General features: G+C 43.1%; 1 protein-coding gene and 1 non-coding gene across 2 annotated transcripts in view; both read left to right on the top strand.

Moving 5' to 3' along the window:
• Positions 1 to 15,125, top strand: part of LOC124803440 — a 1,230,576-nt gene that overhangs the window by 733,802 nt on the left and 481,649 nt on the right. The gene's annotated exons all lie outside the window — the stretch shown is intronic.
• Positions 1,520 to 1,594, top strand: Trnas-cga. Its single transcript has one exon. It is a non-coding gene; the product is annotated as a tRNA-Ser (tRNA).

Raw genomic sequence — 15,125 nt, 5'->3', positions numbered from 1 at the left:
CTGCATTGTAAACAAAAAATAGCACGTGTATGATGCTCAACCCTGACATTAAGAATATTATGAGGAGTGGCACAGTAATTTACTTACAAGAAATTGGTAACCCTGCCTAATACCGTGTAGGACCCCCGTGAGCACGCAGAAGTGCCGAACACGACGTGGTACGGACTCGACTTATGTCTGAAGCAGTGCTGGAGGGAATTGACATCATAAATTCTGTAGAGCTGTCCATAAATCCTTAATAGTAAGGCGGGTTGGATATCTCTTCTGAACAGCATGTTGCAAGGCATCCCAGATATGCTCAATAACGTTGATGTCTGGGACGTCTGGTGCCCAGCGGAACTGCTTAAACTCAAGAGAGTGTTCCTGGAGCCACTCTGTAGCAATTCCGGACGTGTGGAGTGTCGCATTGTCCTGTTGGAATTGCCCAAACCCGTCGGAATGCACAATGGGCATGAATGGACGCAGGTGATCAGACACGATACTTACGGACGTCTCACCTTTCAGAGTCGTATCTAGACGTATCAGTGGTCCCCTATCACTCCAACTGCACACGCCTCGCACCATTACAGAGCCGCCACCACCTCGATCAGCCCCTTGCTGACATGCAGGTTCCCTGGGTTCATGAGTTTGTCTCTGTGCCCGTACACGTCCATCCCCTCGATACAATTTGAAACGAGATTCGTCCGACCAGGCAACGTGTTTCCAGCCATCAACAGTCCAAGGCCCAGGCGAGGCGTAAAGCTTTGTGTCGTGCGGTCATGAATGTTAGACGAGTGGCCCTTCGGCTCCGAAATCCCATATCGATGGTGTTTCGTTGAATGGATCGCACGCTGACACTTGCTGATGGCCTAGCATTCAAATCTACAGAAATTTGCGGGAGGGTTGCATTTCTGTCAAGTTGAACGATTCCCTTCAATCGTCGCTGGCCCCGTTCTTGCAGGACCTTTTTCTGCAGCGATGTCGGAGATTTGAGGTTTTACCTGATTCGTGATATTCACAATACACTCGTGAAATGGTCGTACGGGAAAAATCGCAGTTCACGTACCTTCGAGGTGCTGTGTCCCATCTCTCGTGCGCCGACTACAACACCACGTTCAAACTGACTTAAATCTTGATAAATTGCTACTGTAGCAGCAGTAATCTATCTAACAACTGCATCAGACACTTTTTGTCTTATATAGGCATTGCCGACAGTAGCGCCGTATTTTGCCTGTTTACATATCTCTGTATTTGAATACGCATGCCTATACCAGTTTCTTTGGTGCTTCAGTGTACATCGACCTGGAAAACTACATGGACCACAACAAAGCAAATCGTAATCTGCTGGGACTTAAAGCGTATGTAAAGAACTGGAAACACTTCAGTGTATTTTTATCATCGAAAAACTCATAAAATGGCACTTTATACTCTAACATTCTTGTGCATTATGGGAGCAGAAGACAGGAGAGCTTCTGTAAAGTTTGGAAGGTAGGAGACGAGGTACTGGCAGAACTAAAGCCGTGAGGACGGGCGTGAGTCGTGCTTGGGTAGCTCAGTTGGTAGAGCACTTGCCCGCGAAAGGCAATGGTCCCGAGTTCGAGTCTCGGTCCGGCATACAGTTTTAATCTGCCAGGAAGTTTCAGAAGACATGCTGTTGGTGATAAAATCTGTGTAACTAAAAATATTAGCCATCTGAATAATGGTAGCTCGAAACCGGTTGTGGCACTAAAGTAAAACATTTGAAAAGTATTCGTGATTTGTTGCGTCATTCACCAACTAAGAAAACTACTTTCTATTATTTCATAAATAGTAAGTTCCCCTTATATTGTTACTATTATAGTTTCAGTTATTAAAACTGGTATACTTCTGCTTTTGTTCATCTAAATTGTAAGAGGTTGTTTCCGCTAGTCGATCCGTCCACCAACTACCCTGTTCAAGAGACATTGGCTGCAGTAGCTCATCAGCGTTTCAGCTACGACAGTCGATTCCCTGTAACTTCTTAGAATGCACATTTCAGGTATCACTGGCAAATGTGGCGCAAAATTTCGCGGGAAGTGCTACTTGGCTGGGGGTGTGTAAGCGTGTGCTTCTGACGAAATATTTTGTTTTAATAACAACAAATTATAACGCCAGAGCACTTACAAAAATAATGAAGACAAGCACTTCCACTCGATCTTCAATCAGTTAACTTCAAATGAAACAATAATTAAAAATAGAGACAGGAATGGCACGGATTTGATGTATGTTACCGAAGACCACAACCTAGTGATAGTCAGCGATAGAGTTCCTACTCTGATGTCCGCTTCCTTCCGCAGGAGTTCTGCAATAGACATAACGCTTTGCAACCCTTGTTTTACCAAATTTACTAACTTTCCCGTTAAAACTGATTCACTGGGAAAAGATCATTTACCAGTAGAATTGTTCATTTAGATAAATGTTGATACTAAACAAAAATTCCCACAAACTATTTTATATTTCCGACAATCGCAGCTGTTGAAGGGCACGATGTTAGGAAGAATTCCGCTCACAATTGGTAAAATTGTTGTTTTTTAAAACATGACCGGTTTCGCGGCTTTAAGCCGAATTATCAGGTGAACAATGTTAAAAGATCATAGGCATATCCATCGCTCCTATTCAAAAGTCACTATTCAGATAATATTGACGACATTCTGTGAATTGGAAATTCGTGGTAAGCTCCTATTGGGCCAAACTGCAGAGGTCATCGGTCCCTAGGCTTACACACTACTTACTCTAACGGAAACTAACCTGCGCTAAGAACTGCACACACACCTATACCCGAGGGACGATTCGAACCTCCGAGGGGGGGAGCCGCCCTAACCGTGACAAGAAGCCTAAGACCACGCGGCGATATTCTGTGAACAGTAACTTTTGACTAGGAGTGATTGGTATTACTATGCTCTTTTAACACTGTTCGCCTGATGATGCGGCTTAAAGTTGCGAAACCGGTCCTGTTTTAATAAACAACAATTTTACCAGCTGTGAGCGGAATTCTTCCTAAAATCAGAAACGAATATTCTTTGCTAATAGTAAGCTGAAAACTTCAGGAGCCAACATGGACAAATATAGGGACAAAGTTCGAAGAAACCTCGAAACTATAAAGAGAAACTTACAAGAAAAAGAAGTATATCAAATTTTAATAAATGCTATGGCATCCGCAGCGGATATCAGCATCCTAAGAGAAAACCGTTTACTGTTATGATGCAGGTTCCCCTCCCTGGTGTAATCCCGAATGCTCTAGAGAAGTTGCAAAACGCCGACGTGCTCTGAAAACCTATCGCCAGAATTCTAGCTTGGATTAAATTTTGTTCTTCGCTGAGTAAAGCAACCAGTATGTCCAACATTTGGTACAATGCAAAGTCTTTTAGGAACAGACGTCTGCCACCCACTCTTCCTATGTCCATACGCTCGCTCTTACAACGGCCCCATTCCAACATTATGTACCTCCAGTTGAAGATGATTATCTTTATAGCTTGCTTTGTTAATTCTCTAAAGAAGAGTTAAACGATGCTATTAGAACATCATGTGACAACTGTCCTGGCATTGATTCCATATATTATTCTACGCTTGAGAATCTGCCCATAGCAACAGAAGATTTGGTAATGTTCATTTTCAATCAGAACTGAATGAAAAGGACCCACTGGAAACTTGAAAGGAGTAGATTATAATTCCAGTTCTGAAAAATAGGGAAGATCCATATATCTCCTATTACTATCGACCCATCGTGATGTCGTCTTGCTAGAACCAATGGTTAAAATGAGATTGGAATGGAGGCTTGAAAATAGCTCTGAGTCAATACGGATTTAGAAAAGGGAAAGGGGCTATTGACCATCTATATTCGATTTCTAGGGACATCGTCTTAGCCCGTCATACGAAAAAAATTGTGATCGCCTCTTTTCTTGACGTTAAGGGAGCCTATGATCACGTTCAGGCACAATTTCTCTTGAACAAACTGGGGGATCTTGGTATTCCTTCGAGGATGATATATGGCATTGTCTGGTCACACAAAGAAAATCCATATTAGATTTAAAAGGAACATGCTCGGTCAGTTTCTTGTCCCTCAGGGCCTGCCCCAGAGTGCAATTTTAAGCCCTCTCTTGCACACTCCGTATACTTGTGATTTAGAGCGAATAATCACTTTCCCGATAAAAGTTTTACTATATGCAGACGATGTTTGTGTTTATTCAACTGCAGACTCGTGTATTTAGGGTAAAACGGAATTACTCACTGCTGTAGAAAATGGTTCAAATGGCTCTGAGCACTATGGGACTTAACATCTGTGGTCATCAGTCCCCTAGAACTTAGAACTACTTAAACCTAACTAACCGAAGGACATCACACACATCCATGCCCGAGGCAGGATTCGAACCTGCGACCGTAGCAGTCGCGCGGTTCCGGACTGAGCGCCTAGAACCGCTAGACCACCGCGGCCGGCATTGCTGTAGAACACACCGATGAATGCCTGTCTAACAATGGGTTGGAAATTTCGACTGAGAAATCTGTGATCGTACCTTTTTACAAATAGAACATTGCTCGCATTGTTGATCACGCCTCATGAGGAAAGTATACTTTCCCGATAAAATCTCAATCTCGATTCCTCGCACTGATATTTGACACTCGGATGATCTGGGCGCCTCACATACAATCTATTGTTGGTAAATGCAAGAAATCATTAAATGTAATTCGCTCTCTCGCCGGCGTATGGTGGGGAGCGTATCAAAGCATTCTACTCATGGTGTAGCGGGGGGTTATTCTATGTAGACTGGAGTATGGTAGTACGCTGTGGCACGTCGCGATTTTTTTGTACAAATCGTAAGTAATTACTTTTTTATAAAAAATCGCGACGTGAACTGTTCAATAATCTAAAACTAACGAAACTGTATCGTTATAAATCCCGCTGATGATGCCTTAGAACAAGATAAGGCGAAACGCGTATGGGATAAATAAATTAAGTAGCAGCAGGAAAAGGCAGTTTCATTTACAAAACAAGTATTACCATATATAGACTACTTACGTGAAGTCAAGAGCATCAGAAAACTGCAATGGCAAGAGATGTGTGCTGTGTCTCAACAAACGAAAGATGGACATTACGCGGCACTATACGCTCAAGTTACTACAAGGCCGTGGTTTACGAAGACGCATTTGGACCGATCAACGATTTCCACCATTATTCGACGCAGCTTTAACCTTGATTCGTTTCCTCTACACTTGTATAGAAGCAACATTTGGGATTTCCCTGGATGTGAGTGTGATGGCGCGTAAGAAGCTCATGTGAACCACGACTTGTTTTCATTTTCCAAATTTGACAATGAACGATCAAAATTTTGCATAATTTGATGCCTTTGGGTTACCTTCTCCCTCTATCAGCGTCTTCTCTTTTCGTTTTTAAAGACATTGGCCTTTATAAAGTGATCGTCATTTGTCTTAAGAGTATAGGGAAAAATCTCTAGGTCTCATATTTTCGTTTATCTGTGTCACGTATTATTAAATTTAGGAAGTAGCGTGAATTAACTACGTAAGTGCGTCTAATTTACTTATTATTCTATTTGGTGAACATCTGCTGTGGAAAAAGTTGACGGCTTGAGCTTTCAGTTCTGCAGATGTGTGTTTTTGTATTTTCTCTGCACGATTATGTATTCTACAGAAACATGTGCTATCCATGGCTAAATATAGTACAAACTCTGGAGGTCATATAAAACAAAAAGAAACAACAAAAAATCGCCCCAGTAATCAAATAATAAAAACTTCAAAAGGGGTATTAAAAAACATACGGCGGTACCCCACTTATGATTCGTGTATACAAATTATTCATAGGAAATATGTCTTTGGCTTGCGGAAACTAACCTTACAAGGGAAAAAGAGATAATACTGCGCAATAACGCCAGTTCATCAGAAATACGTCTACCTACAACCAACACATGAAACACAACAGACGGACAACAAATGTGAATAACGCAATCTGGATTTTAACTCGATTAATAGAATCCGGGTGAGTTAAATTGACCAAATGTCTACGGATTTAAAATTTGTAAGACACAAAATGTAATTCTCTCGGATTGGCTTCGTACTTTCAAGACTGTGGCGATATGGAATATCTCAAGTGCGCTAACTTGATTTCCACTGGCCAATCGGACGTTTAATCAAATGATATGCAGGGTCTAAATAATGACTACAGTTCGTAGTTATCTCGGTAAGATGATCATAATGGCGACTATACAAATTTCGCCCAACCCTGTTATTACCGATTATCCAGCAAGAATCACCGACATTTTGTTACAAAACTTTTTAATAGAATATAAAAGGCGACGTTAGTATAAATGAAAGATTATAACGCAATGTTTGGGCAAGGAATGAATGATATTTTCATTTAATTTACAATAATGTGTGCGTCTTACCAGTACAGTGCAAGGAAGTGGAAAGATAATATAAAAAGTGACATAAGAAGGAAGACAGGCAAAAGACAGTGATCACATCACAAAGATATTTTAATTTACACCCCTTCTTACAGATTTGAAACACTGTGGAATCCTATTTTATGAATAAGACTCATTTCTTTGTCATTAATGATTCAGTGCATATTTAATTCTTTATACACTCCTGGAAATGGAAAAAAGAACACATTGACACCGGTGTGTCAGACCCACCATACTTGCTCCGGACACTGCGAGAGGGCTGTACAAGCAATGATCATACGCACGGCACAGCGGACACACCAGGAACCGCGGTGTTGGCCGTCGAATGGCGCTAGCTGCGCAGCATTTGTGCACCGCCGCCGTCAGTGTCAGCCAGTTTGCCGTGGCATACGGAGCTCCATCGCAGTCTTTAACACTGGTAGCATGCCGCGACAGCGTGGACGTGAACCGTATGTGCAGTTGACGGACTTTGAGCGAGGGCGTATAGTGGGCATGCGGGAGGCCGGGTGGACGTACCGCCGAATTGCTCATCACGTGGGGCGTGAGGTCTCCACAGTAGATCGATGTTGTCGCCAGTGGTCGGCGGAAGGTGCACGTGCCCGTCGACCTGGGACCGGACCGCAGCGACGCACGGATGCACGCCAAGTCCGTAGGATCCTACGCAGTGCCGTAGGGGACCGCACCGCCACTTCCCAGCAAATTAGGGACACTGTTGCTCCTGGGGTATCGGCGAGGACCATTCGGAACCGTCTCCATGAAGCTGGGCTACGGTCCCGCACACCGTTAGGCCGTCTTCCGCTCACGCCCCAACATCGTGCAGCCCGCCTCCAGTGGTGTCGCGACAGGCGTGAATGGAGGGACGAATGGAGACGTGTCGTCTTCAGCGATGAGAGTCGCTTCTGCCTTGGTGCCAATGATGGTCGTATGCGTGTTTGGCGCCTTGCAGGTGAGCGCCACAATCAGGACTGCATACGACCGAGGCACACAGGGCCAACACCCGGCATCATGGTGTGGGGAGCGATCTCCTACACTGGCCGTACACCACTGGTGATCGTCGAGGGGACACTGAATAGTGCACGGTACATCCAAACCGTCATCGAACCCATCGTTCTACCATTCCTAGACCGGCAAGGGAACTTGCTGTTCCAACAGGACAATGCACGTCCGCATGTATCCCGTGCCACCCAACGTGCTCTAGAAGGTGTAAGTCAACTACCCTGGCCAGCAAGATCTCCGGATCTATCCCCCATTGAGCATGTTTGGGACTGGATGAAGCGTCGTCTCACGCGGTCTGCACGTCCAGCACGAACCCTGGTCCAACTGAGGCGCCAGGTGGAAATGGCATGGCAAGCCGTTCCACAGGACTACATCCAGCATCTCTACGATCGTCTCCATGGGAGAATAGCAGCCTGCATTGCTGCGAAAGGTGGATATACACTGTACTAGTGCCGACATTGTGCATGCTCTGTTGCCTGTGTCTATGTGCCTGTGGTTCTGTCAGTGTCATCATGTGATGTATCTGACCCCAGGAATGTGTCAATAAAGTTTCCCCTTCCTGGGACAATGAATTCACGGTGTTCTTATTTCAATTTCCAGGAGTGTAGTTAGTAAAATTAATTTTACTAGCACAATAAAACAAGAAAAAATATCGATGTCATTATACGGTACAATAAACTAACATATAATCGAGCATGAACTGTGACAGAAATACAAAACTTATCTCTGTGACACAGACATACCAAGGTCTCACATACGTCTTTTTGAGTGAATTACGAGTGTAATACAATATTAGCACTGCATGGCCTCGCCTTGCCTTTTCAATTCAAATACCGCTATGTAATCACTGCTAGACCAATATAGGTACAAGGTCTCACTGTATTTTGACAGTTCAAATCCTTGTCACAGAGTAATGCAAGCACAAGCGCAGTTGTGGGGACACTCAGCTGCACATGTCATTCTTATGCCTTGCTTTAAAATCGACATAACAGCAACCCTCTTCTCCAATTCATCCCTGCCTTCCAATTACTGTATCTTCTGAGTGTATAGAGGAAACTCCACCTTCTGTGCCAGCCAAACGATTTCCACATGACAGCCGGCCGCACTCCATGTTCAACTTTACCATACTGGTGCTCTGCTGGCCCGGTTAGTCTCTCAGACTCTACGGCATTTACTTACTTCTCCAGGGAGTGTCCCACTCCACTGCATCACCCTCAGCTTATGACTACGGCCAACCCCTTGGCCAGCTATGTCTATAACGAAGACAAGCACAGCTGGCGCGCCATGCCAGGCCCAGCGTGATATCCCTAAATCGCTTCAGGCAGAGGCTGGGATGGTTCCTTTGAAAGGGTACGGCAGACTTCCTTCCCCATCCTTCCCCAATCCGATTGGGACGAGGACTCCACTTTTTAGTCCCCTCCCACAAATGAATCGACCAACCAACCAGGCCCAGCGACGAGTCCAAGGCTGTCTGCCACTGCCCACGATGGCCTCCGGCACTGGCCCAAGTTGATGTCGCCGGTTGAGCTCAATACTGCCGAAGCCAAGTCCAGCGGCAATCGGCTGCCGACATACAACGTCCAACTGTCTACTCAGGCTCTGCTGCTCTGGAGGGAAATCCAAAGCCTGTGGTTCTGGCAGGTAACCAAGACCTGGCAGCACGTCCTACATGGCTCACTCGGAAGGTCTTATCCGCTGCTTAGTTCAGCAGAGCTGAGCTGGGTTCAGGTTATCACCGCTTTCAAGCTGTATCACTGTACAGCGAACTACTGTGTCGCGCTGCAACAGCATGGCTTGCTGTCTCGCTGTATCCAAGACGACTGCAATACTGTGAATAGCGAGTGGGAGGGGTGGGGAGGGGGGGGGGTTGGGATGGTGGAGGAGGGGGCCACCACAAACGTAAATGTGCTCCATAATTGAGATTCCACGGCGCCACACTCGATAGTAAGTTCATCTTATTCATTTAAACAATATGTGTTATTTTGATGAGATAATTCTTGAAAAAAAAGTCGGTTTCTGTCTGCTTGGTGCTCTTTGTGTAACAGATTTTATTCAAATATTTGTAGCGGCTGGTATGTGGTCTTTCTACAAGACTTCGTGTAGTGTGTTCTGCCTCAATGAGAAATGAAATACACAGAGAGGATTATGGGCACATGGACAGCCGTGCATGTCAAAGAACCTCTCATAGGACCCGGAGGTGCACCATTCTGAATCGAATCCGCCCGCAGGATTAACGTCGAATGTCGGTGTCTCGGCCGCCCTAGATGTACATTTCAGGCAGTTTCTCACATCCCACTAGGTGAAAGCAGGGCTCGTGTACAAATCTCGCCTCAGTTACACGACTAGAAAGCATTTAGAACATTTTTGTTCACTTGCACGTGAGTGACGCTACACGCAGACAGTCGGAGTACAGACGTTCCGCCCCTTGGGGTACGGCTTGGCGACGGAAAGGACATCTGGCGACGCCTTACAGCAGTAGTTCCCAACTTGGGGGAATTACCTCCTTAGGGGCAAAATATGATTTACTGAGCGGAAATAAACTTAAACGGTCCGATTCTGTTTCAGCCACAAAACTTAATATTTTCCAAAGATTATCAGTGTTATCACGATTTTGTAAGACTCTAATACTGATTGTATAAGTTGTCAACAATTACTTTTCCTCAGTTACCAGCATTAATGCAGTGAAGGTTACAGGTTCCTCACATAGTCCACCCCCACATATATGTTCTGATTTGTCCCGTACATCGCTGATGATAAAAATGAGACGTTTACTTAACAAAAACTAAATTCCTCAAGAAAATGTCTTGCCCAAGTTGTAGATAGTACCTGCACTAGTCCAGAAATTGCTTCATTACTGGCTTCTAAACATATGAATGAATTAATTGACAACACGACTAAAGTGCTGTACACAGTTTAGTTATTGTTATTATTATTATTATTATTATTATTATTATTATTATTAGAGCAGTTAGACATAAAGCATTAACAGCCTGAAGTCGTCCAATTTTTATCACATCCGAAGTAAGGAGTTGTAATCAACCGCCTCCTTCCAAGTAATTAACGCGCAAAGTCTTTTATGAAGATTTGAGAGGCCCGAAGATTACAATAAACTTTCAAGTTTACTTAGCTTGTCATGTTGAGATGGTTCCAGTTCTTCTTGTCTAGGGCGTGATACTTGAAGTTAAAAATCTAACATCGGTTCCCCACTGTTGGTCTGAACTAAATAAATTTGAATATCGTTGTTGCAGAGTTTCTTTTTACGTTAATGTATTTTCCACAGATTTTCTCACTTTATATATATCAAACAGTATTATGAATTTTCACATCAACAAAGACGAAATTACATTACACACCTGTTATACAAAATTACGTCCGAACACATCAGAGGAAAACTTACGACTCCCACACTCTGAGGAAATAACAATATTCCAAAGGGTTTACAATTTTTCTTAACAAATGAATTCCTATTAGTTTTCGTTACATTATTAAATTCGATTATTAGTTGATAAATAAATCCAGAAATAAACGAAGTAAACAGTACAGGATTGCGCAATGAATAATAGAAATCTTAACAGTGCAAAAATTCGTAATTTCAAATGTTTCTAATAACAATAATAGCATTAATAATTATTATTATTTTAACTTTAGATTCAGAACTAGCACGTATCGATTATAACATGGAAAAATATTTTATAATGTAATTCTTTTACATAAGTTTTAGCTTCAAATATAACATACTGTGTATAAAATTATATGAAAGTTTTCAAAAAAGCAACTGAGATAATATTGATCTGTCCAAAAGTCGATTAACAATGCTGGTATCGACAACTACTGTTGAGGAAAAGTAATGCTAGAGGCGGATGTTACAGAGTGCAGCAATGAAGTGATTTATGAACAGTAAGTATGGGGTTGCAGCGTGCAGGGCAAGCAAGTGCCGCAGTGGAGAGGAATAATGTACGGGAAGCATGTCTTGTAACAAGTGTCTACCCTCACTGTTGACAGTTAGCTTTATTTTCTAAGAAGAAGTTGTGTGTAGCACTCGTCACACATCACGAATTCCTTCGTCATTCCTTCTAACACACACACACACACACACACACACACACACACACACACACACATGCATACAAATTAAATATCATTCATCTTTTATCATTTTAAAAATAAAAGTGTTCCAAGAAAAGTATTTCATTCTACAGCTTAGTTAGGTGCTAAAACTGGTGAATGGAGGGCAAAAGGTGGCAGGGGGTAGGGGTGGGGGAGGGCAGGGCTACTAGCTAATGTCTGATTACACTCAGGAGTGATGGTCTAAGAAAGGTTGGGAACCAATGCCTTGGAGTAACCATGCCAACCCTGCGCAGATGTGCGGCAGAGGACAAGAAAGTGAACAAGATGAAGGTGGTTAATAACCATGCCCGAGTTGTCTGATATTGGTTAATTGATTGGGGGGCTGACTCAACTTCTGAGCACAGGAACGAGATACTTAGTTGTACTTTCGGATAAAACTGGATTTAAGAATCCCCAATGTCATTCCACTCCGACAGGTTGATGGTGTTTGTTTTACACTTTACTACCACAAAATCAGTCGGTAGCAGAGTTCAGTGGCACGATGAGTGTATGCTTTGTAGCATCATTTTCTTTACGAGTATAAGAGTACACTTCCATCTTCTTGTCAACTACTAAAAATAACGAAGACCACCGAGCGACCCCCCCCCCCCCCCACCTCCGCATTAAATCAATAGTGTATTTTACCGTATAAATTGTAAACAAATTACAGCAATTCATAATATCATTATTACGAGTATATAACTAAAAGTCATTTGGTTGTCACAGCCCTGCCAAACAACCTGACTAACAGTGCTCATTTCTTTTCTTTTATTTTTTCCAGATTTGGAAAGTCGTTTGTAGTCTATCACTAAATTTTTTTGTGAAATTAATATTCCTTTCAGTTTGTTCGGGAAGTACTAAATAGTCATGCATTCGCTTCAAGTGGTTACGTTTTCAAACAAAATCATCGACAGCGTATGTACCACCGGTGAATCTTTATTCTCCCGTTTACATAAAGTTTTTCATGTATGGTTATTTTATTAGCAAGCGTATGATGGTTCAGTGATGTTTGCCCTGAAGGCAGACTGCCTATTTTTAGTGAGATAATTCGTGATTATACTCTCGGACCAAAATATCGTCCTATTGACGGCTGTTCGCTTAGATCAAAGAAGCGAAACATCAAAGTTGTTTCGAAACTGCTGGCAATCAGTCATATCTCGTATCGCTTTCCACCAATTAGATACGTAATAACTGAAATTAGTAGCTTAAATGTGGAACAGGTGTTTCCAAATTCTACTTCATCTTCGAAGCGGCACAGCTGACACACGCGTCCAGCATCGAAAGCAAGTAATTTTCTAAATTAAGACACTGAATTGGAGTAATTTTCGGTAGTAACCCTGCGCTAGCTACCGTATCGGTGCAACTTTTCCATTAACACTCGTGGCCAGAATGTGAATTAGATGGCCCCACTTCAGAATTAATTACGTTGCCCAAGGCTGTGTCTGCCCATTTTTGCCCATACAGAACTCTTGAGTCTGGTGGTCTGCCGATTTGATTTTCAACGGGCTTAATATTTTTCGGATCTTTGTGCTTTCTTGAGGAAGCGCCTCAGACTAAGTGGACATGCATTTCGTTGCCGTTCCACATATTCGGTACTGACCTTCTCCGTTATTTGTTATACTATAATACGTATAAAGTTATGATGACAGAACACACCCCAAAGGCCCGACCGTAGGAGACATAAGGCAGATGAAAATAAGGTGCATGAACTTATAAAAATAATCTTCAGTGGCAAGTACAAACACTGGATACAATGTATGCTCCCATTTTAATGTACGCCCCATGACAGCCGAGTGCACGACTGCTTTAGAAGGTTTGCCAGATATAAATAAAATATGCCGGAAAAATCTATTTCTTCAGTCGCATTCTTCGTTCTTATCAAGTATTTCTTCATTGATAATATTGGTAGTTATCAGAGTTACAAGGTACTGGAACTGCTGAATTATCTTCAATTTAAGGAAACAAGGATAAGTGCAATGTTTGTTAAAGCTCAATATGGAATCATTGGAAATGATGGGTACTTTTTTTTAAGAATTCCTTTTGAATTAATTTTTGCTTATGACGAAATCCCAGAGAGTCTTTTTGAATTAATTTTTGCTTATGACGAAATCCCGGAGACACTCTCAGTTTACAGTATTGAGATGCTTTACAGAATAATACTGTAGCTGTCGTATGGAATTAAGACTGCAGAACATTGTGAAATAGTGTTTAAACATTGTGCAGTGTGATGCGGTATTTAAATAACCCGATTTCGACATTGGCGGGCGTCACATTCTCTTCTGGCCACTGAGATTTAGGTTTCTGGTGCTTACTGCATTCGGAAATATAGAGAAGGCTCTTTTTTCGAATTTCCTTCGCTGTACTTCACCATCTATCCTGGTTTATGGTCCACCTATAAGAACTTCATAGTCGGCGGGACGTAATTCTTGACCCTTTACTGTAAGCAATAGCGAGAAGTGAAGATGCTTAGTACGAGCTCTACTATGATGGTTACTCTGTTTACAGTCCAACGTGGGGAAGTCCACTCAAAATTATTACAGTGTCTATGAAGACTGTGGTATGGTTGGAAATTTAAATGACCTTTCCTTTGAATGCCGATTGTGGACTTGTACAAAATCTGTTACCAAATGTTGTACTGTCATATCTGTTCTCCATAAGTGTCAAAAATCTATCGTGTTGTCAATGTAGAGGGTGGATAAAATGAAACTTTGTCTACTTGAACCAGTGTAGACGGAAAACTATTTACCGTGCGGGTACCCAACTTTATACGAATAATGTTCAGATTTTGCGCTGCAGGATTTGCGTTCTCAGTAGAGTGCAATGACTTGCCAGTACTTACACGGTGACGTAGGGCTGAAACACAAGCATCAGTGTATATTACAGTGGCAGACAGTCAACGCTGGTCTGACCAAGACGAGCAGGGCTTCACTCCTAAAGTTCTTTTACCAAAAAGACAGCAATACTGCAGCTGCTCTTCGCGGGTGGCGACGCATTGAAGAAATACGGAAAGGTCGTCTTTCCGCACCGCGGTTGAAGAGTGTGGGGATCTTCACCTCCAGTCACTGTGCATGAAGTTCCTCTGTATGGTGAACGGGTCATCGTATGGTGTTACTTCACGGCTATGTTCATCATTCTTTTTTCAACAGGATGGCGATTAAGGACCAAAGACATGCAGTGGGAGTGGCCAGCGGTACTGCGATATGCTTCGCCAGTACATCATACCAGCCCTACAGGAGAAAGAGCATTGAACTCGACAGTTTTCATGCAATATGGGGCTCCACCACCGCACGGCGAGCGTGAAGTTCACCTGCTTCTCCGAAACACATTTGGAAACGATCGAATTATGAGCCGATCGTTTCCAAATTCGTGGCCGGCACGATCACCTGATCTCAACCGAGCGAAGTGGCGCAGTGGTTAGACACTGGACTCGCATTCGGGAGGACGACGGTTCAATCCCGCGTCCGGCCATCCTGATTTAGGTATTCCGTGATTTCCCTAAATCGCTCCAGCCAAATGCCGGCATGGTTCGTTTGAAAGGGCACGGCCGACTTCCTTCCCCATCCTTCCCTAATCCGATGAGACCGATGACCTCGCTGTCTGGTCTCCATCTCC

The sequence above is a fragment of the Schistocerca piceifrons genome, chromosome 6 (assembly GCF_021461385.2).
Source record: "Schistocerca piceifrons isolate TAMUIC-IGC-003096 chromosome 6, iqSchPice1.1, whole genome shotgun sequence".
Classification (NCBI taxonomy): domain Eukaryota; kingdom Metazoa; phylum Arthropoda; class Insecta; order Orthoptera; family Acrididae; genus Schistocerca; species Schistocerca piceifrons.
This window is presented reverse-complemented; position numbering and strand designations above follow the sequence as displayed.